Source organism: Ammospiza caudacuta, chromosome 4 (genome assembly GCF_027887145.1).
Source record: "Ammospiza caudacuta isolate bAmmCau1 chromosome 4, bAmmCau1.pri, whole genome shotgun sequence".
Classification (NCBI taxonomy): domain Eukaryota; kingdom Metazoa; phylum Chordata; class Aves; order Passeriformes; family Passerellidae; genus Ammospiza; species Ammospiza caudacuta.
The window spans coordinates 29490260-29517451 of NC_080596.1; positions in this window are offsets into that span (position 1 = coordinate 29490260).

Genomic DNA, 27192 nt, shown 5'->3' on the forward strand with positions numbered 1-27192 from the left:
TTGCTCTCCAGGATAAATTTAGTGATTCACGAAGTCCAAGCAGTGCAGGAGGTGGGTAACACTTCAAAAGTTCTTTTAGTAAAACTGTGCTTCACTGAATTCCTGTCTGCTCCTTCTACTTTGCCTGCTCACCTGCAGCACAGGGTCTAATTCATGGATGCATCATTCAGTGCTGTCAGAATAGCTCAGAGTTCGGCTTTTGCTTTCTGTTTATTGTCAATAAATCCACATCATTTAGCACAGACCACTAGTATGCTTTAAAACCAAGCACACCTCAAACTGGCATGAACTACTTGGAGCCCATCTGCAGAATACAGCATGAAATACAATTTGCTGGTGTGTAATGTGAAAATTACTGGCAAGGCTTTACGCATGAGAAGGCATTTGGGGAAATTAAAAGCCTATTGCTTGTCATAATGGCATTCTGTACGAAGATTCTGGATTACAGAGTTACAAAATCCTGCTCCACTGAAGCAAGTGGATGCAGAAAATTGGGAAGACATGGTTAACACCTAAGACAAGGCATGTTCCTGCCAGCTGTGGCATGTCTCTTGCATTCATGAACGCCAGCAAATGCCTCAACATATTTATTTATCCTTCTGTCCGTTTATTTATGAAATATCTAAATGTGTCTGTTCTCTATTGTACAGGCATTACAAAATATTTACCTTTATTTTGATACGTGACATTGTTTCTTGGAGCAGGTATCATGGAATAATAACGTTTAGGGTACCTAAATTTTTTTTTCCTACAGAAACACCTGTGGTAGTTCAAATGTTACATTTTTCCCATGTGTTGAGTTTGCAAGTGCAGAAGAAAGAGATGTATTTTTAGACCAAAATTAGACTACGTGGTAATACCCAGTAAAGTACTTTCTCCCACGGAAGCTGTAGCAAATTTAAGTTAAACAATGATTATTAAGTTTCCACAGAAGAAAGTGCAGTGGGATAAATCTCTATTAGCGACCTGCATTGTAACTCCACTTGGTGGGGGGGAGAACCAAGAAGGAAACAAGAAAGTGGCCTGGAGTACAGCATGAACAGAACTGTATGTCCTTAGGACGTACAATAACAGGCTGAAGCTGTCATAAACACTCTTTATTTCCCTAAGGTATGGATATGTGTCTTTGCAAGTCTCATTGGAATCAGGATTTATTGATCTGGAATCTCTTAGAAACACCTGTGAGGTTCAGTGTATTATTTTCTTATAAAATTTTGTTTCTTTTTGAAAATGAAATACCTATCACGCTTATAAAACAGAGAAAATGTTATTGATTTTCTGCTAGGAAGGTTATGTTTAAACTTACCTAGAAAAAAAAAATCCAAGATGCCTGGTAAGGCATTCTGCTTTTTTTTTTTTTCTTTTTTTTTTTTTTTTTTAATCATTCCTCTTGACCAGTCCTGATGCAGTCAGGCTTAATTCCTTTCATCAGGAAGGGAAAAATGGAATCTGTGCTTGATGGTGTATTGGTAACTAGGCAATCTCCAAAAGAAGAACTGGCTTGGTGGGGATTTTTTTGGGGGGGTGGAGGGGGTGGGGGTTTGTTTGTTTTTTCTTCCCTGGAGGGGAAAGAATAAGAAAAAAATTTGGTCTCTTAAAAACAAAAAGAAAAGGCAAGAAACTGATTAGTCCTTATGATTTCAATAATGTTTGACTCGCTGCATTGTGACGACAGTGTTTGATTTTTCTATTTGCTTTCCCCCCCTTTGAATGCAAGGCCGGGATCTGTTGTTTCTGATTAAATGTGTGCTGAGCCGTGTGGCCTTAGAAAATTGCGCTCCTGCACCTCCATTCCTCGTGCTCTCTGTTGCCCAATGTGGAAGTTGTGGCTCTATGGGGATTTACTCTTTCCTCTTAGGATCACCTGTGCTGTGGCTTAAATAAAAGTTTGTTTCTTCAGCTGTCTGACTTCAGAGTTTATCTGACTCAGGCTGACCCCTCAGTTTTACAATGAGCTAGTTTATTTGCTTGTGCAAATTGGGTTTTCTTAGACAGAAATATAACAGACTGTAAAGAGGCCAGTCTTTTGATCATTTCACCTCTGGAAGGGGGAAGGCTACAATGCCTTTCTGCACTCACTGGGCACTCCCTGGGTTGTTAATAACATTAAGTTACTGTTCCTGAACACTCTGTGGTTGGATTTTTTTTTTTTTCTTTTCAAACTGTGTTATAAAAGTCTGGTGTGCAGAAAAATGTTGTTTCTTCTGTCTATGCTAGGAATATTGATAGGGTTTAGAATCTAATTACTTCTCTATTTGTAGGAAATACAGAGCCTTTGCTTAGCAACCAGTCTGCCTGTTTCCAATTCTCCTTTAAGTGTATCTTTGTGCTGCACCTATAGCCGTGCACACGGGGAGGCAGGAGGAGGAATGCTGGAAGAAAAGGAGGCGTGAGCACTTAGTGAAAATGGTGCCAGTTTTTCCTCGATGGGCCTCGAGCCTCCAGTGCAGCCCAACAAAGCTGAGAGTGATGCGTCAAAATATCTTTTAATAAACAACCGAGGCAGTAGGAAATAATACTGGTCAGGGCTTGTTTTTCTGGCTCAGGGCCTCATTCCAACCTGTTGCAACCAGCTATTGAACGTCTATGGGGACACCCCCACACAGGAGGCCCCATGGAGGAAAGGCACTTTTACATTTCTGTTTGACTGGGATCCTTGCCAGTGGCTAAGTTCAAAGTGCAGTTTCCAGTAATTTGCTGTTACTACTCCGCGCATTTGATAGGCCAGGACAGAAGCATGCAACCCGAAGTAATATTTCCTGATTTCTGACATTTCTCAAGATATGAATGGAGGTTGCTGAGGCACTAAAACTCGGAAGGGTTTTCCTGACTCCGACACCTTCGATGCTTTCTTTTCTCCTCTTGCTCAGCCCCTTTCCCTCCCCCCATCTCCTCCCTTTGCTCACATTCCCTGCTGTTGTCAGTTCCGTATTTGGATGACATTCATATTGATTGTTTCCCTATGCAAACACTGTGTGGCTGGTCTGATGCAACCAGAAGAATCCTATTGATTTGCTGAGTGTGAGGGTTATTTAGATTGATATCCTTCTGGAGTAGTGATAACGCTTTCATCTCGCCACAGAATTATGGTTAACCTTTCCATTTTGGGGGAAGGGCATGGAAAAGAATTTCCTTCACCCTGTTAACTGTGGTAAGCACAGGGAGAAGCCAGTGGAATAACTACTGTTCTCTCCAGCATGTGCAGTTGTAGGCCATGTGTATGCCATTGTGGTTATGGAAGAAGCATCCTCTGTAATTAAGATTATATAAGCATTCCCATTGTAATCCTTTGTTTGCAGCTCTCCAAAACTTGCCTCTTTTGGGCTGATGTTTTCCTGGCTTGTTCTTTGCCATGTCACAACTTAATTATTTATTTTCCAAGTAGGGATGCAAATGTTGGAGAGAGCTGAGGAAATGGACTTTTCTTGCCCATTTGAAAACAGCTCTTGACTTTTTTGAAAATTAGATTCAGAGTCCAAATGAGCTTTAGGTAGGAAGGATGTGACCATTGATGAGCTTTTGGGGAATGCTATTTTAATTACTGAATAATCCACATTTGTGCAAAAGGTAATGCAGATGGGCTGTGTAAGGGAAGAGATGAGGTTGGGAGGGCAGGCTCCAATGCTTAAAATCCCAATTCTCTTTTTTTCTACAGTTTAAGTGTACAGGCTTCCTAAGTCTGCAGGGGTGTGGGGGTCCTAGTACAGCTACCCACAAAAGCAGAGGGGTAAGAAATTTAAAGGTGCAGAGCTCAGTTCAAACTGCTCCCTGCAGCAAAGTCAGTGCTCACAGGAACAAAAGCTGGGTGTTGAAACTTTGTGTGCTGGCTTTGCACTGAAGCTTCACTTTTCAGCTGAAACTGCCATCTCAATTCTGTTTTAAAAACCAAATAAAATTCCTTTGACTAGTATATAGCTTCAGTTTTCAAATAAATAAGCAAGCAATTACCTTTTCTTCCAAAGAGCACTGACAGGTTTTCACACAATCCAGGCACTCATGAGGTTTTAATCATTAAACTAAACAGTTCCTTGAAAGCAGAGGAATTTGGGGTTAATTCTGATCTTTATACATGTGCTGATCACATCCACTCCAGGTGTGTCCATGCAGTGACATCCACAGGCCTGCCTAAGCAGCAAGTAGAAGGAAACAGCGAGCACGCATTTTTGAGCTGAACATTTCAAGCACTGTAACTGGAACTGCATTATTCATGATTAGTGCCTTTTTTTCCCCATGTTTAGTCCCAAATCCTCTGGGGGGGCAGTGGGAGAAAGCACAAAGTGGCAAATAATCCCAGGATGCTCTGTGGTGGGAGCGGATATGCCCACGAGCGAGCGCCGTGCGTCGCTGGTACCGGGGTGTGTGTCATGTGGCCAGCAGCTGTGCTCCCTTGCCGGATGCTCAGCCCTTTCCATAACCAGCTGCAGGGCCCTGGCCTCCCTCTCTGTGGATTTTTAGCCAGAAAGATGTGGAAGGGAGAAGGCTGCAACCTGGTCCATGTGCTGGGGGTTTTGTTTTATTAATTATTTTTTTATTAATTTTGCACAAGAATAACTCGCCGATGATGTCTGGCTGCGTAAGTTTGTTAAGCCCGCAGTTTCCGGTGGGTGACAAAGCCTCTGGCTGTGTTACAAGTGCTCTGAACCGATTAGAGAATGTTGGGTTGCATCATGAGACCAAACAGCAGGTAAACAAAGGGAGCATGCTGTGTTCAAATGAAAAAACTCCTTGTAAACCTGGAGGATTGCTGTGAACTTTGTTGCTTAGTGGTTTCTTGGGAAGGAGAAGCACCAGAGATGTTACAGTAAGTAACCATAAAGGGTTACTACACTGAAAATGCAGTCTAACTCTGTTGAGGAAGATGCAGGGCTCACTAGATCCCACAGGAAGTTTTCTATGTAGTCCCTTGTGTCTTCATTGTTGATATGTGAAACCAGAATAATATTCTAGAGGCTGTGTTTGGTTTCCATAATATTTGCTTGAATGTGAATTGTACCGAGGGAGTTGGGTTTGTCCTTTGAGATCATCTGTGCAAAACAAGAAGTCGTGAAGGAAGGAACGTGTCCTGTTGTTCACTGTAACAATAAACATGGAAAATTATTCAATGATCTGTGAAGCTCAGTGAAATTTATGAGAACACAGCAGCTGTCACACTAGATTAGATCAAAGATTATCGTGAGTAAGTATCCTGCCTCCAGCAGAGGCCGGTGAGAGTGGGATGGGGAAAGGGCCTCAGAAAATAGATGTGTATTTGGAATTATCTTTCCCTGCTCTATCTTGTCAGTTTCTAACAAGGAGTTGTGTAGCAGCTCCTGAGGCTGACATGTGCTTGGTAGCTTCTCCTGGATGTATTCATTGTTCATTCCTCTGATCTCCATTTGAACCTGTGTGCTGCTTTGCCTCGACCAGCCCCTGTGGGCACTGAGTTCCACACTGTAATTGTTTTATGAAAAAGCATTTCCTTTTGTTTCTAAATTGCTGCCAGTTTAAAACAGGCTTCCCGACTTCCTTTATTGCATACAGTAAATAATTCCCCTTTTTACCACATCATTCCATTTCATTATTTTTCAGATGTTGATTCTGTCCCCTCTTAGCCAGCTGGCATGTTCTAATTTATTTAGTTTCTTCTTGTCCGGAATTTGTCCTTTACTTGTTACTTTCCACGGTGCCTTTTCCCTTAATCTTTCCTGTTTTTTCTGTGTGCTCTGTGAGATGGTGTGGGGGTGAATGTAATCAAGGGGCGCTAATGAGTAACCTGGTGCTTGGATGAGCAGAATGCCTGTGGACTTGAGCCAAAGGTTGCAGTGATTAGCCTGGGAAGTCCGGTGCTGTCAGGCTTTGTCTGTGTGGTGTCAGAACAAGATAAAGGTGTGCAAGTGCTCCTTGCTACCTGCCTTGAGTTCATCATCTCCCTTCTGAAGTCACAGCTGTGATGACAAGGCTTTGGGTGAGCCATACTTCAGGCTCCAGGACCTGAAACAGTGAGTGCCAAAAGGAGATTATACTGGCCGTGGTGGGGTGATGAAGGTTTGTGTCATGCTGGGGAATGAGGGGAGAAATTCCTAAAGCATTCAACAAAAAATTATTGCTCCCCTCCAAAATCCATAAATGGGTAGTTTTCTGGGGTTTTTCACTGTCCCTTTGGGTGATTTGCATACATGGATTTTGCCCTTAAAAAGTGATTTTGTAGTCGAAAGTGGGCATGCGTTTGAGACTGCTCTCAGATCTTGGCCTCATGGGGCACTGCAAGCCCTGACAATTCAGTAACAGCCCTTTGCACAAGCCTTGCAGTGCAGCAAAAACCCAAATGGTTCCTTTTGTGGTGAGGTTACAAGTCAATAACTTGAGCTCGGATTGTGTCCATATCCGGTGAGGAGTGAGGATTACATCCCCCCCCTTCTCCTCGCAGTCCTGCCTAACAAATGCAGACCCATTCCCCGCAGGGAGCCCAGGCAAAGGAAGGGAGTGTCGTTCCCCTGGGAGCTGTTACTGCATCCGCTCCCCCCCGGAAAGAGGAGGGAGGAATTCCGACAATTCCTTGCCAAGCTATTCCAAGGGTAGAGCACTTACACCCCACCAGCTAATCAGGGCTGTTCCTTAAGGCTTTATTTTAGCATCTGGACTTCAGTAACTTTTTTTAAGCCTAGTTTTGTACTGAGGATTACTGTGAATTTAGATCTAAACCACTGCTTGAGTTGCACATCCAAAATAAGCATTGTTAACAAAAGCCAAGTGCCTTATGCATTTTATTCAGTGCTAAGAGCAGCTTGACTGCTAATATTTCATCTGCTGGAAGAAATGGAGCTGCAGTGTTTCGAGCTAATTCTGGCATTTTGAAGCACATCCTGCATGGCAAACTGTAATGCCCATGGTTGTGCCAGTGGTGATCAGTTTGAGGCCAGTGAGATGCGGGTACAGAGATATACAGGATAGAATCCTTATAAGAAGGCAAATATGCCCTTTTCCATGTTTGTTTAATATTGCATTATTAGTTTTTTGAAGTGCCTTTGTGTATAATGTCTGCCCACATTACCTTTTAAAATTTTTTCCAGGTCTGCTACCGTTCAAATAAATCATATGGCTGAGCAAGAATTTGTCCTGCCTCCTCCTAAGGCATGTAGGCTTAATCCTCTTGCTGCCTAAATCACAGTCATGGTGTTGGGAAGGTTTAAACAAAACTCTGCTGTATTATATCCCAGCTTGGAATATATATTTGGGAGAAATATGTGGAGGAGGGGGGAGAAAGGTGAGAAAGGGAAAGAGGAGATCACTTACCTCTCTTCTCTTGCTGTGCAATCCAGCCTGAGTTTTTCCCTTTGCAGGGATCCACGAGCCCAGCTGGGTAGAAGGGAGCAGGACTGAACTGGCCCGGAAGGAGGATTGCTGTGTGTGCCACATTTGTGTGTCTCTCCAGCTCCAGCCGGCCGTTCTGGCTTTGTGCAGCAGATAGCTACATAAACAGATGGAAAGCTCAGTTTTCCTTGCATTGCTTTTGCCCTTTCTGCTCTAGACTTCACAAGGAGTGCCATTTTTTTGTGTGTTGCACCAAAGGATTCCTAAGTGGAGGAGCAGATTATTTGTTCCACAGCATGCATGTGGGTGAAAAATGCAGAGCGCTGCATGTAGCCTGATTCAGAGTTGTGCAGGGCATGGGTGTAGCAACAGCTTCCACTTGCATGGGTGCCTTTTTGGCAAATACAGGGCTACAGAAAGAAGTGGAACAACTCTCCCAGTGTGTTGGAAGACAAGGTCCACATAAGTAGTGTTACTAGCCAGTTGGGAGGGCAATTAAAGACCAGGTGGAGAGCATCGGTTCCAGGTGCCAGATCTGAGTATTGGAACAGCACTGACCTTGGGCATGCTGACTTTTACAGTAGAGTAATTAATAGTGTTGTTGTGTGTTGTTTAATTTCCTCAGTTATTTCCCCATTTTATGTATTCTCCCCCCAATTTTCTGTAAAATGGTTCCTCCCTCCCCTGATTTTCCCGCCACTGCCTCCCCTGACTGTTGGTCTCCTTGGTTACCCCCTTCCCCCTCAACTGCCAGTCTCCCCTTGTTATGTAATCACCCCTCCCTTACACTCCTTATAAGTAAGTTTTTCCTCCTCCCTGGGCCCAGTCAATCACCCCCCACTCCTCCCAGGTTTCCAGAATCTTCTCCTCTCTGGGGGCTGTGGTTGGCTGTGGTCCCGGGGCCCCTCCTTTATGTTGTATTTATTGGTTCGTCTCCTTTGCCAATTATGTTTGTACCCTTCCCCGATTGGCTAGTTGGGCTCCCCTCCTCTCTCCACCCCTTGTTTTTAAAACTGTACCTCCCGCCTCATTCCTTGCCACTTGCTAGTTGGCACCCTCCCTATCTGTTCCTGTTACCGAACCTTCAATAAACCGGAGTTAGCCCCCAGCCTGTGGTCACCTCTGCCTTCGTTCCTTCGCGCTTCTGTCCACACCGCGCATCCAGCTCAGCCCGAGGCCAAGACGCCGAGCGGGGCTGGCAGTATATGCGCCGGGGGTGTCGGCCACCTCCCTCGCAACATCAGCTAGCCGGACATTCGGGCCAGATACGCCCTCGCGCATAATAGGAATGGGATATGCAGATAAATGGAAGCTATTTTAGGGATATCTGGCTGTAATCCCTTTGTCACAACCCCCTGTATTGTCTAACATGCAGAGGTGTGGGCATCAAAGTATAGGTGCAAAAGGATTCTGAATTGCCTTTCTCATTTGTTTATCCTTGTAGGGAGAAAATGGTGCTGATGAATGTAGAGATCTGTAGAGCAGTAAAATCATAATTTGATTATGTGTATAATGTGATATATTGTTGCTTGAAAGGTAGAAAAATGGCCATCAGGAATCAAAGCTTTTGATTGTAAATTATTATTCTCAAAGCTTTTAATTGTAAATTAGGATTCGAGGTGTAAGTTCTGTAGGGTCTTGATTAGATTTTCTGTCTCCCCCCCTCAGCACGCTGGGATATTGATTAGTTCACAGTCCCAAGCTGTAGCTAATAATGGAATCAATCTATTAGCTGTATGGTTCTGCTAAAATTATTTGCAATAAAAGGATTGGTTAGAGTTGCATTTGCATGGTAATGGACAGGCCTTGGCTGTTAAGGGAGGATGAACAGATCTGATTGCAGGGTTGCTTACAGAGTCAGAAATATGGGGCGGTGTTGGCTTATAGTTTGTTCTTTTGGAGATTGTTGTACTGTGCATAGTGAAGCATTAGGGAAGCTAAAGAGATAATACAGTGGTCTGGTGTCTAGGACACTGAGCTGTCTGGAGGGGGACACCAGCTCCTTGCTGCAGTGAACATTTGGAATATTAATTTCTCACCTCATCTTTCTTGTCTTGTCCTGCTGTATGCACTTTTCTTCCCCTATCACCAGTCTTCAGGGATATGGAAACTGTAGGAAAACAGCTGTTGGTTATGCTGGGGATGTCTGCTTTCCCTACCTGCTGCCAAGAAGTCTTTTTGAAAGATTTCTCAGACTAGATCTTATCCTGTGATTACAGCCAGTGTGTTTTCCTGGAGTAAGGCTTGCAAGTGCAGTAGGCAGAAGAAAAGTTAGCCTGAAAATCCCACCAAATAAATTTTAAAAAACGAGCTGAGAAAAGCAGTGTCCTAGGAATCAAATTCTGAATTTATCTGCTGATGAAAATCTAGAGCCCTGTAGGCTTAGGATTAGCTAGGTCAGGGTGTGAAAGCAGATGGTGCTACCAGCGAGGGATGCCCAAATGCATCATTTGGATTTAACTTTGTAGGTTAACTCCTAGAAAGATGAAATGTGCTAACCACACAGTTAAGCTCAGAGCATCCCTTTCCTATTTCCCTTGGCAGGCAGTTTGTTTAACTGTACGTCATGCCAGCAGTGAAAAAACTGAAACAAATCAAAGCTGCTTTGCATTTCCCAGTCTGACTCTCACCTGCTGCATTGTGGAGCATCACCGTGGGAAGCTCACACTCTGCCACATGCTGTGGGATGTGATACAGCACAGCCTGACCTACCCAGGCTGTGGCAGCCACAGGAAGTCTGAAAATATGATTTCCTGAAAAACAAGTGAAAGGAGGGGAAGTGCGCAGTTTATGTTTTGAGGATGGCATTATTGGAAACTCCATGAGCTCTTTCTGTCAAAATACCTACGAAGTAACTATTTAGTCATATGAATAGTTGCCATTTATTTACAAGGCATCTGTGTATGAATTAGGAAAAATCCTTTAACATCTATCAGACCTCACAGAGATGAGTAATTCTGTGGAAACAGTGTGCGTGTCAGACGTGACTGATCGCTTGTTACCCTGCATTCTGTCCTTTGTTTTTCAGTAAGACTCCAGTGTATGTGCTAGCAGTGATTCAGTATGAACCAGGGGGTGTCTGGTAGAATCTGCTTGTCTCTTGCATTTCAGCAGAAGATGCAAGATTTTCTTACAGAGAATTTTCTTGACAGAATCAAATAGTAAGGCAGTTTCCCAGTTGGTGTCAGCTGGTAAGCATTGGTTTGCATCAGGCTAGGACCTGATCTCTCTGCTTATAGGACAGCTGTCCTAAAAATGCATTTCCCAAATGCAAAAGCAGTTGTTAGTGAAATCACGCTGTGCCATGCAGGGTTGGTTGTGATTGTTGTCTTTTCTCGATCTCTGAACTCCATATATGTAGAATAGAAACTCCTGGTTTCAGCACCTATGGTCTAAGGTAGGAGTGGGATCTAGGAACTGGAGTCAAACTAGGGGCCTCTCTCTTTAGGCTCCATATGTTAACTTTAATTACTTTTCTATGTGATTTCCTTGAAATGTTTCATGGTTTTCCCACTGCTTTAATACTGAATCTCTTATTTCCTGGACAAGTCCCTGAGCAACTTGATCTAACTGGACCTGCTCAGAGCTGGGAGTTAGATTAGATGACCTCCCAGGAGTCTTTTCCAATGTAAACTATTCTGTGAAAAGTAAAAGATGCTTTTGGGACTGATAGATGAGGTATAACAGAGCAAGCTGTGGAGCTGGGGAAGCCACAAGCACTCCATTTTACCCAAAGATATGAAGCTCTGTTATTTTCCCGTATTTGTTGTTTCCATCTTGTTGCAGTAAATTCAATTACCATCGAGCAGGACTTTTTCACAAGGGGCTGGCTAGGAAATTATCTGCAGAGGTCTGGAGATAGAATTTCTAGCTGGCAAGTTGTGTTAAGTTTGCCTTTCCTAACACCAGTTCCAATTCAATGGATGTAACTTCTGTAGCTGAGTGCATTCAGTTTAATTGCTGGCAGAAAGCAAATCTTTGACATGCAAAATGATGCACATCTGCAGAGAGCTTTAGCGTGAACTGGTGCAACTTTCCTGAGCAAAGAAACATCTGGAGGTACCAGCAGTAAGAAATTAGAGTAGACATTTATTTTTTAAGCAGACAGAATGGACAGGGAAGATGAAATACATCACATACCTTGTCCCCATGGAAGAGTAGGAGAGCGAGGGACCACAGCAGACCTTGTCTGCCCCATATGTTTCTGCAGGGATTTCAATCCTGCCAAGCCACCAATACTCCTGCATGATTGGAGAGAAAGAAGGCAGAGAGTGCAAATCCTGTCTGCAGTGAGAGAATTTGATTTGTTCCTCCTCTGGCCAAGTAGCTGCAGCCTACAAGGCAGTTGTGGGCCAGCTTTGTGCCCAGTTCTTCCCTGGATTTACATGGTTGGGAGTTGGTCAGCCAATTGTAGAATGTGGGTTTTTTTGGGTCTCTATTAAATCTCTTTGCTTAGAGCTCCCTGCTAACCCAAGTGGCTTATGTTGGACATGTCATTTTGGTCCTTCTGTGTTGTGCATGGTTTATGCAAAGGGATGATTTCAGTGCTTTGTGAAATCAGTGTTGCAGACACCTGAAATGGTGCATTTTTATAAAAACAAGTGCAGGTTAAATTTATTAATTCAACAAGCAAGGATTGTTGACATAATATAAGCACTCTTGTGTGCTCATGAGTTATTTTGCATAATTGTACTAGAAGTGTGTCTGTGCCTAAAGGAATGCAGATGATAACAGAAGGATAGATATGCAAGGAGAGCTGTTTAATTCCTGAACTACCAAGCTTCTGAAGTAAAAGCGTGGCATCTCTTTGTTTCACAGTTCACTTGTGGCATAAATATCACGACCGGTACCTTGCTGTTTGCCAAAATGTCCAAATCCTCCATCATGCTTTGGACAAAGGCCTTGTGGAAGCACAGCATTTAAACTTTTTACCTGCAGAAGGGCTTCCTGTTCAGGCTTTGTCAACAGATGCATGAAGCGCAAGAATTACTGTTGACAGTGAACACTTTATTATGGGGCAAAAGATCCTCTTAAGAATGTAAGGTCAGCAGTCTGTGAGCGAAGAATTTCTTATGCACATCAACACACAAATGCTTGATGCCTAATCCTTTAATATGATTTTTATGGATTGATTTCAACAGGAATCCAAGGACAAATCTTCGGTAGTTGAACAACCTTCTATCAGCAAGCTGGCTTTGTTGGAATTCATGCTCAAAAATTATCCCACTCTAGTTGCTTTTTAATATTGTGATTGCCCGGGCCCAGTCCTGTAGCTTGTCTTCCAGTTTTGAGTGGCTCCTTACTGAAGCAAACTCCTATTGGCCTTTTTTGAGTATTTTGCTAAACCAAGTATTCCTGTTTATAGGGGCAGGCTGTAACAACATGAGGATGACTGTCACATGGGTTAGTCTGAACTGACAATGGGTTTGTCAGTCATGGAAAGCTACTCCCGATTTAGAAGATAATTTCCATTTCATGTGTGCTTTCAGTCTGACTAGGTGACTTCCCTTGCATGGCAAATCTCAACTGGCTTGAGAGTAAACCCTTGGCCCTCCACTAATTTCTCTGTGAGTCTGTCCTCAATGTGTCTGGAGCTCTGGCTTGTCATCCTGAGACTTGCTGAGCCCTTTCCTTCCAAAAATAACCTATTAGCTGTAAGTCTGTTCTCTAAGCTGTCACTACTTTTCTGTTCTGTTTTAAAATATCTTTCTGCTGTATCTCATTTTTATGTGGAACACAGCCCTTCTCTGAACTGTCCTGCAGTTTGTAGTGAGCTCAGGAAGAAGAGGCATCTGAAAGCTACTAAAAACATCGTGTTTCAAACCCAACAGTTGTCAGAAACAAAGATACCTTTTGGTTTAAGTGATGGCTAAATTTTTCCAGCTGTTGCTCTTGTTAAAGATTTTAAATCTGGGAGGAAGTGAAGGTTTTTCACTGTACTACTCCTCCACCTGAGGTACTGCTTTAGTTCACTGCACTCAAGATATTTATTAATCTTTCTGAGCAGAGGAGCTGGACACGGGTTTGTTTAGTTTAGTGTGCAGGTTCTGCCTGACCCACCCTGTTTCCTGTGATCTGTGTATTCAAGGACAGTGAACCCCTTAGACCACGCCTGATTACTTGACCCTGGAGGTCTTCCCAATTCCTGGACTAGGTGTGTGTGCCAGACATACCCTGAATCTGTATCAGGGTGAGATCCTGGGCTCATATTGGCTTCCACTTTACCCTTGAAACAAGGCAATCCAGGTGAATAGACTGGATGTGAGCTTTAACACACTCTGACAGGTCCCGGATCTGGATGGTTTGAGGGCAAAGAGGGAATGTCGAGATTGGAAAGCATGCCAGGCTATCTCCAGCAGGGATCTGGGCAAGACCTTAGAAGACCTGTTGCCTACAAAGTATCTGGAGAGATTTCATCTGCTTAATTTCTCATGTTTCTTGAGTTTGTTTCATTGCAAACCTTCTGGTCATTCAACATAATGTTGCAAAGACCGTGACCTGGATTCTTCATAGTATCCATGGAAGATGTGAGCAATTCCTAGGAGAGGAGAGATTCTTAAATCTATTTCAGTGGCTCAAAATCAGGCAGCTTTCTTTACATGGGCATGTTTACCACTGTAAATTCTGAACATTACCTACCTTCTGCTAGTGCCTGGGGCCTTGCTGTCATTGCTGATACTGCATTTCTGGCACTGAAGACCTGTGCCCAAAATTAAGATAATATGTGTTCAGTTTGCTGATTGTTTCTCCAGAAAATTCTTATGCTGAATTAATATCCCACTGTCTGTTTGGGCCACACTGTGGCTGCCCCATCTTTGGCATTGTCCAAGGCCAGGCTGGATGGGGTTTGGAGCAACCCGGGATAGTGAAGGTGCCCCTGCCCCTGGCAGAGGGGTTGGAACTAAATGATCTTTAAGGCCACTTACAACTCCAATTATTCTGATTTTATACTCAGCTTCCCTTACACTTATTTGTGACATAGTAGGCCTGTGCTAAAAGTATTTTTATTCCATAATCTGAGGGCAGAAAATAACACCAGCAAAGCTTTCAGGTCACTTCTTTTTAGCAGCATCTGCCTCAATCCAAGGCACTGAGTGCCTTTCCTGAAAGGAAAGGGTTATCTCTGCTCTCAAATGTGAGAGCACACCCTGCTCTAGCCTGCAGGCACACAGATAATAATAACATGGAAGGATGGCAGCCTGTGCTCTGGAACGGTTTATGAGGAGGAAGTCCGCAATTACATATTTCTGGGCAAACATTAACCAAGGCTGAAGCCTAGCTTCGAAGAAAAACAACAGGCTGGAACCTCCAGTAATATAGCTGTTATGTGGACTGGAAAGAGCAGTCATGCATTCGTGGAGCATTAGAAGCTAAGTAAGAATAGCACGACAACAAAGCAAAAGGCTTGATAATATTAGCACATCCTGGTGTGAGCTTGCAGAAAGCATCTCTACCCTTGCCCAGCCCTCCAGTGATATTGGAAAGACCAAGGGGATTTTTTTTTAAGTACTCTCTAGCTCTCTTAAAACAGACCTAAGCCAAAGTAATGGGACTATTGTTTGCTGTGCTCACGGCCTAATCCATTTATATCGGTGGTTTCAGAGCTTGCCACCACAGACTGAAGTTTCCCCTTTAAAAAACAAGTTACTTTGGGCATCTCTCAATCACTGCAGTTACCACGCTAGAAACAATTGCCATTCTGTGCTGTGGTTTTGTAAAGCAGCAGTCTTATTTAGAGCTTTGTGTGCTAAACTCGGATATGCCCATTCTATTATGGACTCTCTGTACCTAAAAATGGAATTGTTACACTAAAATGAAGGAGACAGCCAAATGATACATACTTCCTCTGCTTTGTTTTTTCTGACAGACCACAATTGCTGCAGAGAAGCTGTCCAGTCATTACTGCAAACTCTGGGGAAAAGGAGTGACAGAATTTAGACCTGTATGGGAGAGGAGTGTTAGTCTAAAGAGACACTTGCTGTGGCAAGCATAATATGTAGATTCCAAAGTTAAGCACTTTGGAAAAAGTCCAAAAGATGAAGATACATACATTACTGCTGCTGGGGGGAAGGAAGGGAATCTTAAATGTCTCCATAGAGAATATTTACTTGGCTTTTCTTCCTTTCCTTTTTTTAAAGGGCAAGACAGCTGTGGCTGAGAAGCCTTACACTTGGAATATAGGCTATTGGTTCAGATTTAATGGTAAAAGTTAATTTATTCTGTTGTTAGCTGGGCTAAAATAAGAAAAGAGGATTACTGTCCTAACATCTTTCACGGCTAGGATAGGCACTTACCTACCCACTCCTGTTAGTGGCCTGAAATCACTAACATCCCAAGCCCTTAAGGAAGCTAAAATCAACTTACTGGTTCAGCTGGCTTCACTGGGGACAGTTGTTCCTGCCGCAGTGCTGTCCTCACAATTAGCAGTGATTAACAGTCCTGCTGCAACCAATACTCCACGGTGAGACTGGAATGGAAAATGCAGCCTTGGGGACTATGTGAGGTCTCTCACAACAACAAATTATCTTCAAAAAGCAGCTGATCCCACTTTGCCTTGTTCTGATAATGGAAAACTGTGTTCTTTGGTTCTGTCTTTTCCCTTCTCTTCTGTGCCTGATACTGCATGCTTTTTAATGCCAAAGCACCTTTTAAAGGCACCCCCTCCCCCCCCAAGTGTTTTAGCAGGTTAATCTTCTGGAATATTTTAACAAAACACAAACTATGACATTCAGTCACAGAGTGATTTCTGCTTGCCTTTTGAAAACCCAGAATATTTCTAGAAAAGTGCCAGTAGATTATTTTAGGTACACCAGAAGAGATCTGGTTTTGGCATTTTGGAAAGGTCCCAGTTCAGAGGGATAGAAAGAACTGGCTTGTTCTGATGAATATGGCTGGATTGTATCATAATTAAGGAATAAAGAATTCTGACTCCTAAATAGGTATCCTTCAGAATATTTTAATCTAACACGAATCAAACCATGCTTGTGTTTAAATAAGGAAGATGATTAATGGGATAATGGGAGGCAACAGAGTTTCACTTCTTGTAAAAGGAGTGCAAGTATAAACTTGACAAAAACCTGCTTTTTTAGTTTGTTTTGAAGATGGACAAATCACAGATAGCTTAAAGAGCTGCACAGGTCCTTGGCCTGTCCTTTCACAGTTTACTGCATCTTTCAAACTACGGTTTCAGAGGCTGAACATGGATTTAGGTTAATCTTTCAGTGATGCATCTATAGAAGATTTTATATGTTGATATGGGGGTAAACTAGGTTCCTGCTTGTCTTCTAGTGATGTGTCCTTCTCCTTTTGGGAAACTTAGCACATATCAGTGAACCAGCAAAGGATGAGAATCTAAGCAGAATATTCAAGTCAGACTTTTCTTTGCCTGTTTAAGAAGTTACTCATTGCATTGTCATTCATAATCGTCTTCCGTGTGACAGGATGGGCTCGTCAGATCCCAGGGAGATAAAGCGGAGTTTGTCAGCTCCTAGGGGGCCAAAGTAAGCATCCTTCTGACTAACAGTCTTTGAGCACTGTGTCAGGACTTATGGGAATTTGGAGTTACGTGCTGCTGTTGAGTGGCACAGCAAAATATGGTTGTGTAAGTGTGGTTAGTGGTTAATGATTTCTTTTTTTGTCTTTCCTTCTCTGCCTTCTGTGCTCCTTGCTCTGTACACAAGAGCAGGAAGGAGGATTTGGATGGAGCAGTGCAGCCTCTTCATCTTTTCCTAAGTGAGTCAATATTGTTGCTATTTCTAGAAAGTAATTTTTGGTCTTTTAGAAAAGACCATCAAGAGATGAGAGACATCTTTGACATGGTAGTATGGAAGGTGGGAGTTCTCTGGCACACCAGGAGCTCTGCCTGCTGGCTCTTCTGACTGCAAGCACAGCATATATTTTACATTCTCCCAGAGTCTCATTTTGCCTCCCTTCAGAGCACGAGCCTCTGCAGCACTGGGTGTGAGAGAGAGTCTTGTGTAGGCAGCTCTGTGTTGACAAGTGCCTTGTACCATCTGCTTCCTTCCTCCACAAATCCATCAGCATCCATGCAGCAGCTTGTACTTGCTAAGAGCACTGCAAGGAGATGTGATTTGGATTTAATCATTAGCAAATGTCCCCTGACTGTTTCTCAGCTGCCCCATCTGAGTTTAATTCCAGGAGAAGGAAACTGATGTATTCCTGCTTTCAGGTGTAATTACTTCAAGACAGATTGACCGTTTAAGCACACACGACACTGCTTAGCTTTAATTAGAGTAAATTGGCAGAATTTATATGACCGGTAGTTTTGGGGACTGTCAGATGCATGAAAGTATATTTTGCATATCATTTCCTGCTGAGGCTGAGACCAAGGTACTAGCTGAACGGCTTGTAATTGGGATAAAAACACTTTGTAAATTTAACCCTGTCTCCATTAGGATCAGAGTGGAACGGGCTGGGGAACGGGGTGGTGCTCCAGGGAGACAAAAACATTTGAAAGAGAATGAGAAGCAAGAAGTACCTGGAGACTGTGCAATAACACAGACAAGTGTTATTGCCAAACTGGAGTCTTTGTGATTTGTAAGTGTGTAAGTAAGATTTATAAATCCCAAAGATAATTTTTTTCTGGAAGGCTGTTCTAGCATATTGTATGACCCCGGTGTTGATATGAGTGAAATTGAAAAAGAGGTTTGGCTAGATGTTCTGTCACAACAGCTCTTAGTGCACCAATTCAGAGTGCCCTGGAATAACGTCTGCCTTTGCTGGATCCGTTCCTGGCTTGACCCTCAGCTGCACCAGCAGGGCAAGCAATGAGGTTTTAGTGCATAAAGAGGCCCCAAATCATTGACTGAGCAGCCAGGCAAGCACTGTTGAGCCCCTTCTGTACTGAGCAACTGGAGGAAGGGCCTCTCATTGCTGTGCTCTAGACCCCGTTTTTGGTTGGAGAAGCACTTTCCCAAACCAGGAGCAGGGAGCTGCCTTGTGCCAAGCACCTGCTGATGGATGTTCTCAGTGTAGTTTGGATGCAGTTTACAGTCTGTCTCTGCCTGGCAGCTGAGGAATCTCCATTTAAAAAATTGTGGAAGGTGAAGGGTCTTCAGTTTTCCCAAAGAAGGAATAGCTGACCACAGGTTCAAATTTTATTAAATTATTGGCACAGGGTTTGCTAACTGCTATCTGCTTAATGTTGGGAGCTCTTACTGATGGCATTCTGTAAGAATAGAGTTGGAAACAGGTTTTTTATTCTGGAATAGCCCAAATTGTATTCATTTCTGTTTTATTGCTTGGCACATAAAAGATGGCTGTATCACCTTGCTGATTTGAAGTTTGGTGAAGAGGCTCAGTGGAAGTGGTCTCAAACATCCTCTGCAATGAGGTCCAGATGGAATAGGAATCTGTTTCCCTGAGGATGCTGCAAATTTGGTGGGTCCAACATACTTAACTATTCCGCTTTTTAATATCTGCCTAATTTGTCCTGGGGCTGAGACCTGTGAGGAAAGTGGAGGGGGAGCTGTGGTCTTTCACACTTGAGTACTGATACTTAAGTTGCTGAACAGCTCAGAGTTTGGAGGGGAGTTTTAGTTCTGTGTCAGCTGCACCTGCCTAGGCACATCTTTGCTTTAATTTGGTGCAAGTGCACCACTATCCAAACATGATATATCTGGGTCCAATAGTCCCCAGAAAACTGTTTTCTCTAGTCAGAGCAGTGGAGTTCTGTAGATGGATAGGGGTGGTTATTTCTTGTTAATCATGAGAGAGGCCAGTCTGGCTGCTCCTTGTTTCTTGCTGCTTTCATGGGGTTTTTGCTTCTGTGACTGAGTTTAAGTGCAGTCAACAAGACCTGCATCTGCTGATGAGTTAAGAGCCTGCTGTCAGCACCCATTCTCCCAGCACAGTAGATTTCAGTCACCCTAATCTCTCTGCTTTCAGAAATGGAGTCCTGCATCCCGGAGAATGAGGCGCAGCGGAAATTCTGTTGATCTTTCTTCCCAAGATCGTGCATTAACAGCATTCTGGAAGGACTAAGGTAAGAAAGTTTGAGGAAAATCTCTGAGTTCCTTGCTGTTCATTGTTCTCCTTCTCTTTATACAAACATTGTGATAGCAATTTCTGATAAGAAGCAGTTTTTCTGAAGTCCATGTGCTCCAGGCTTAAGTGAAATGACAAAAATAAGGGCTCAAGATGAATAACAAGTATTTAGTGCAGCAGAGGAATGGTGATGGTCGAAGTATGATGTGTATTTGCTTCTAAGCCCAGCACAGATACGTTTTCCTGTCCCTTTTATTTTTAGCAGGATGCTGGGGATGCAAAACAAACATGAAATGTTTAGGGCAGCAGTTTATGCTGTGACTAATCTGTCTTCTGTGAAGCTAATAATTCTCTCTAAATTCTTCTGCAGGGGAAGTCACAGATTTGTACTTTTCACTGCATGGCACATCACAAGCCAGAAACGTGGTTAATGGCTGCTAATAAGTCCCTGAATTCTCCTCTTCAGGGAGCCTTCCCTCGGGAGAGCCCGTTAATCTGGTTAAATCTGGATGTTTCCCCTTCTTTTCTTATGTTGTTTGTTCTCCTTTGAGGTAGTTACAGTTCATTTATGTCTAGCGAGGGGACAAGTGGTGTTTGCCAGGGCCGGCTGCAGGGGCCGGTGGGCGCCCGTTTGCATGGGCCTCGTTACAAAGGCAGACCACATCCTGGCCAGGACAAAGTGCTGTCTGATCCACAGCCGGCACACACCAGTGCCTGCCTGGAGCCCTGCCAGCCTGTGGGCAGCCTTTGTGAGCAGCCACTGTGTTAGTCTGCGTGGAAGTCGAAGGAAGGGATAAACCAGCTAAATTAATCTTTCTTTCCATTCTCTGGCAGAGCTTCCACCAAATATGCCTGTGATTCACTACAGTATAAATTTTTCCTGTGCTTTTTGTTTGCTGTCATCTAGGAGAAAAGTGGTGTGTCATTCACTCAGCTGCTTCACTGGGAGCAGAACACTGAGAAAATTAAAATACCCTATCTTGGGTATCTTCTTGCAAAGATATTCTTGCTTCATGTGTAAGAGGTATCTTTGCAACCAACTGATAAATACAACATATATATAATCTTCCATCTAACAAGTTTTAAACCCCCCATGCAGCTCAGGTTCCAGGATTTAAACTTCCAACTCTTGCTAAAATGAGCGGGCAAGCAGCTATGCCTAACTCATATAACACAAAACCTGAGCTTGTGGGGAAGAGGGCAAAGGTGCTGTTGTAAGACAAATACAAATCATTATTTTCTGTCAGTTAAGGACTGCAAAAGGAATCCACAAAGTGGGTTTGGTGACAGAGTTGGAGATATTACCCCGTAGTTCCTTGATTTTGGATGTGTAAAAAAAATCAGAGGAACAACTGGTTTTCTTTTCATTTAAACACCACAATAAAATATGAACTCTGTGGAATGCTATGCAACTTAAGGTGATTTTTGAAATGAGTGCAGCTGTGTAGGTTTGGGTTTTTTGAGACTTGCATTTCTCAGTTGAGAGAATTATCATGTAGCCCCAGGGTTTTAATAAACCTTTTTGCAGCTAAAATAAAATGTTGAGGTTTGATGGGAAAGCAGATTGAAGTGGAACATTGGTTACATCAGTAAATGTGCCTTATTCTCAATTGGCAGTGGTGAGTGTGAGTCAGTTTCTTTCAGCCTCTAAAAATACCATATGTCTTTATAATTCCAAACAAGTCCTTAAGATGGACAGAAGGAGTGTGCTTTTTTTTTTGCTTAAATATGGCTGGTGAATATCTCTGAAAACACAGCAACCCACATCCTGGTTGACCACTGCTGTTCACCTCATCAAAAAGAGTGACTTCAGAAAGGTAGGAACCTTCCGTTTGCTGTGAGGATGCTGCTCCTCTGCCTCATGTTTGCAGGTGCTGGAGAACAAAGCCAGTCCTGGCATAAACAGGTGAGTTTTCTATTCAAGCTGATGGGAGTTGTCCCCATCTGTGCCAAGAATAAACTCTTTTAAAATGCACTTGTGGGTGAATTCCTCACAGATTCTGTTTATCCAATTTTGTGTAAACATGTTGTCCTAAAAACTACTGTGTGAGCCCAGCTTTACCACATGATTCAGTACCAAACTATGTGAAATTAGCCCTTTTTCTTTGGATCTTATGGTTTGACCTGAGAATAATTCTGAGGTTTTTAGTTTACTTGAATATCAATGTTGAGCAAAATTAATGATTTTGTTTAAACCAACAAAAGTGCTTGGAGAAAATACCTATTTCCTAGAATAATTGTTGAGATGCTCATTGGTTTCAGACCTTTCAAAGTAGGCAAATACAGTGAATGGGAAACCTTTTCTCCACTGACTTCATTAAAATGTGTTCCTGGTCAAAATCTGAAAGGAGGTAGGTTTGTGTTTTATTGGGAACAGACCAGCCACTCACTGTTGGGACTCAAATCCACTTGTCTTGAAATCTTGGACAGCATTTGCTGATACATATTCTGGTAGTCATCATGGATGTATTTGTCTGCTTGACTGATCTGCCCTAAAGTTGTGAAACCTCTTTCAAAGTAAGAAGTCTTTTTTGAGTCCTAGAAGGCAAAAAACCCATCAAATCCCAAAACACACACCTTTTGGTCTAGAGCTGACTTCATTTCTTTCACACTTTCACAAAACACATTTTATATCTTTTGTCCAAAATCTATTAATAACTTTGGCTTTCTGTATTCCAGCTGTAGTATTTAAATTTTTGCGCTTAATTTTCTTTTCTGCTTTTATGACTATGAGAGGATAACTGGAAATATTTGATACACCTGTTGAATTGCACAGAGGGACTCTCAGAAGCATGATAGAGAGAGAATTCCTTATTCATCTGTAGAGAATTATGGAACATTGCACCCATTTTTGTCAGTACAGCTATATTTGAGCACAAAACATTCAGACAAGAGCTGAACTTAAAGGAACCAAACTAAAGACAAGGGTTGTTTCCAGTGAGTAAGAACTGTGAAAATAAGCTGATAAATTTAGAGTTCATTTTACAATACTCCCTGTGTTAAATACATTTCTTCCTGCAGTTGTTGAGCATTTTCTGTCCTGGATAGTCCCAAATCAGGCTGGCCATGTTTACTTTGAGTTGTGTGGTGTTCATAATCAGATGCATAAAATTTGATTATCCTCTCACAATGTAAACTTCCAGGACAGTCTCAGAGTAATTTGATAATGGCTTTACTTTTGCCCTAACCACAAACCTTTTTGCGGGTGTTTGTTCAGTTTAGATGGAGGGTGTGGGAACATTTGGAAGAAAAAGTGCAAATAATATTTCTGTGAATATGTTGCAGCTCAATTATGCCATTTCCAGTCCTTCAGAATGCTCAAGTAGCAGCACTGGGTGTAGCACACCACTAAGAACAGGTGCCATGGACAGGATTGTAGTGCTCTGTGCCAGCTCTTTGCCCTTCTCTAATTGCACAGTGTTTGTCCCATGCAACCTGCAACATTATTATTGCCTTTTTTCAGCATTGTACTGAAATTTCAGTACTTGGACATTGTCCTGGGTGTCAGATACTTATCAGATACTTGAGACTAGATAAGACTCCTGAGGGGCTTGCAGCGCTGAAAATTAATCTCTTCCCCCTCCAGTCCTGTGCTGTAGGTTGGCCTTTTCAGGATGGTGTTGGCTTTTTTTGGTTGTGGAAGGGTTGGTTTTGTTTTGTTTTAATTAGTCAGGAACATGGATACAGGAAGTACTAAAGCTTTACTGGAGTGGGATGTGAGGGACCAGGCTATTGTCACTGTTTGTGGGAGGAATCTGCTCAATAAGCCAATATACAGGTCCCTATGTGCTGATAGTGCCCTCGTTAAAGCCTCTTACTATAGGCCTGCCTTTCCTCCTGCTCTTGTCACTTGAAAAGCTCTAAAGCTATCACTCTTTATTTATCTGGGTTTAGAGAGAATGGGAAGAGCTGTTTCAAATCCCCAGGAAACGAGCTGAACAAAGGGTGTGATTTGCTAGGTCAGTCCAATGGCTTATCTCCTCTCCTGGCCACTCCCAGCCTTGGGCCTTTATCAGTGCTCCAGGCAGCAGTGGGATCACTTGCACAGGTATCTTCCCAGATGGGGGATACAGTGAGGAGGTGGGTGTTTCTTTGGCCAAAAAGCCCTGTTGCTTTATACCTTGAAGCATGATTGTTTTTTGTAGCATTGGCTTTGTTTATTTAGCAACAAATGTGGCTTGCACCCAAGGCTTTATTCCAAATGTTTGCCTTGATGTGCTGGATGCCTGACAGCAAACATGCTAAAGGAGCCCTGAAGATGTGACTTGGAAACAGAATTAACTTCCCTGCAGTAGTTGCCCGGAGGAACTAACAGCTAACAGCACAGGATCTGCTTAGAGTGCAGCTTTTCCTTGGGAGCAGCAGGGAACATGGAGCTTTTTTGTGATTTAGGTAGACTCAGTTCTCACTGCTGGACACATAAGATCTCATTTTGCCTTTAAAAAAAATTCCATTATCTTCTCTGTCTATTTCAGGTTTGGTTCATAGTGTGCCTTGTCACCCTGGCAGGCTCCTCAACACTTCCATTGATAGAAACTAATATGTGGTGGTGAGATGTGCTTGCAGGCATAAGGATTTCTATTTTTAGAGAGTGTGAATATTTGCTTGTAGAAGGCTTGTCCATGGCTTTTGGAGGCATGGTAGGGGATGGTATTCCTGGATTACATGCTCTAGGAATCCTTACAGTGCTTGGACTGGCTCAGACAGGATTCCAGAGACTCCACTCCTTCCAGGAGTTTCTGGGGAGTGTAAATCAGAGAGACAGCATAAGCATCCCTACCAAGAATGAAGTGCGTGCACTGGTGCACACAAGGGTGAGATCGTGACCTTTCCCTCTCTGTCCTTTTGCAGGCTGCAAAAGCATTCTCTGCCTGTGTTCCAGACAAGAGACTGAAGATGCTAGGTGATTTTCTATGGTTTTAATCTTAGGAGTAAAGTATCTGTGACATGTTCCGTTTTTTAAAAATAATGTAGTTGTTCTGGGACCCGGTTTGTACATTTCTGGTTTACACTCAAAGTTGCTCAATGCAGAATGAATAAATTGCCTTCAAGAATGTCCTCCTGTGGGCTTCCCTTTAGAGATCTTCTGAGCTTTTTTAAAAAGAGTCTTCAAGTTCCACTTCTTTTTGGGTTAATTTTGGATCTGTTTAACAGTGATAGTGATTCTCTGTGATCAGAGGACTGGCTGGGGTGAGGCCTCAGTTTCAGCATGGAAAAAGCCTCCAGAGGGAAAGGTGCTTTGCTCAGCTGCTGCACACAGTGACAGATGCTGATCCATTGAGCAGATGCAGATGCTGAGCACAGATGGCAGAATTCCCTCCTGTCCAAGGGGTCTACATGGTTGCTTTGCTTCACTTCAATGCCACTTAAAGGCTGTTTTCAGTGCTCAAGTAGGACTTAAGTACTGCAGTTCTTCCTGGCACACCAGTGAGGAGGGTTATGGATGAATTTTTCAGTTGTGCCAAGAGACAGTAACTTTTGCTTTGATGGTTCTGGTGGGTTTATTTTTGTCTTATGAGATCTTTCTTGCTGTGATGAGAATTGATGGAACTTTGGCTTCAAAGTCATGGTAGCGTGTCTGAAGTGTTTCTATACTGCTTCATTTCTTTCCCTGTCTTCATTTAATGTGTCATCACAACAAGCTTTTAGTGAGGCACTAATTAAAGATTGCTATTTGATGATTTCAGTCACTGTTTTCTTCCTTGTGGATTTGGAGCTAAGGAATGAATTTCTCCATGTTATCCTCTGATGCATCTTGCAGAGGCACCTTTATAGTGCTTTAAATAGGGATGCTCCTGCAAACTCCTGTTTGCTTTAGGATACTTCAGGGGCTGAGTTCAGCCATCAGAAAACCCACTTGAATCCTGAATTGTTTTCCAGCTTCTAACTGTTGTGTTCCTACACACCTGGTAGCACTGAGATGTCCAGCTGTATCCCACCTCACTGATTCCATCACGTAGCCTGCGTGGTGGGGGGCAGTGCTGGGGAAATCATGAGCTGTGTTAAGCAGGCAGCCTTGCTAAAGCTCTTGGTTTGTAGTTTCCTCCCTTCAGTAGCAGTAAAATGCTGCTGCTTCACATACCAGGGATACCTGTCTATCCACTTAGAGCAACCAGATAGTGTGCTTTATGGGTACAAAGGTCAACTGGACAGGTTCATGAAAGAGAAATTAATTGAGGGTGACTAAATAGATAAAAAGGAGTCTGGCACAGGAAGTCTCTGATCCTCAAATGGTTGGCTGCTGGGAGACTGCCAGGAGGTATCGTGTGTGCTCACCCAGTTCTTCTGCTCCTTCTGAGAGATCTGCTCTGCACCACTACTGGGGGGCAGGCTTTTGGGGATGGGTGATTTGTTCTGAGACACTTTTAGGTTTTCATACATAACCTTCTTCTCCACAAGGGAAAATATTACAGCACGGGCACCTGTGATCTTGTTACTGGAAGGATTAAGATGTAAATCTGAAGGACCTGATCGTGACATGCACTTTATTTTGGAAGCTTTCTCTCTCTCAACCCTAAAAGTATCAAAAGCTTCACCTGCCTTTGGGGCTCCTATTCTCTCTGGTGGGTGAAATGATAAAATGTACATAGGTAAACTGGGAAAATGGCTAATTTGAGAGTAAAAAACATTTGTCCTTAATTCTTACTGTCATTGCCAGGATCAGTACTAGCCTAATTGTTGCAATCCAGGCCTAGCTCCTGGCTGGACAGATCCTGTAGGAAGCTGCTGGTGTCGCCTTCCTACATGTGTAGGAGTGCCATGGCTGTGTGTCGAACCCTAAATGGGTGCAGCCTAAAGCCAGGGAGCTGTGTAGGTTTCCACAGGCTCACCAAGGCACCGCAGCGGCCCCAGGGCCCTGGTTAAATGTTAACAGCCTGTGCCAGCAGTGTGTCTGCAGGGCACTGAGCAGGTACTAGCGGCTGCAAGTTCAGCACGCTCTAATTGGCAACACTAACCTGCCTTGGCGTGCTCTCAGGTGTCTGTTTCACCTCGTTACAGCTTGCTTCACGACTGCTGCATGTTGCCTGTAGTTTTGTTGTCTGAAGTACATTGGGGGTAATTTTGTAGGCTTAACTCCCTCTGACTGTGAATTCTCCTTTATTGTTTTAAAATATTCTGAGGAGGATATGTTGTTTGCTTTTGCCCTTAAAATTCAGAAGAGCAGTCTGTCTTACATGAGCCTTACATTTGGAGGCATTTATAGCTGGCTTAATTATTCCTGTGACTCGGAAGTGGAAATGCCCAGTGAGCTCACACTAACTTCTGAAACCCTGACACGTTAATGCACTACCTATTTAGGTGCCTAATTAGCATAGTAACTAAGTAACTGGGCTGTGGGTAAGCTGTGCCTGAGCTGGCGCCCTGCCGGGGTAGGAGCGGGCGCTGTTAGCGGCTGCTCCATTGGCGGCCAGCGAGGCATTTCTGATACAGAGAGGGTTTTCTTTGCGAGGTATAATAAAGGCTGCAACAAAGCCAGCAAATGTGGCTGCAGGGCTGGCAGCTCCCAGGTCGGAGCAGGAGCTGTAGGACGCCTGAGGGTTTACTCCATCTGCCTCCCTACCTACCAACTGTGCCGCTGGATGAGCGTGGGCACACGCAGGCAGTGTGCTGGTGCTGGGCTCTTCACTTCTTGGGGCTCCGTGCCAGGTTCCCTCGCTGCTGCTGCTGCTTCTTCACCATTCAGAGACTCTGTTCCATGTTAGATTAGGGACTATCCCATTGGGCAATTGGATTTCATGGAGCTGAACTTCACTGTGACAGTTGTCCTTGTGGTCTGTTGCTACCTTGCTGTGGGGTCTTGTGTCGTTGCTAACTTTAGGGCTGGGAGCCACAGAGCATTGCACCAGTGCCCTGGTGACGAGTTCCCAGTCAGAACTGGGCAGAATTTGCTCAGGA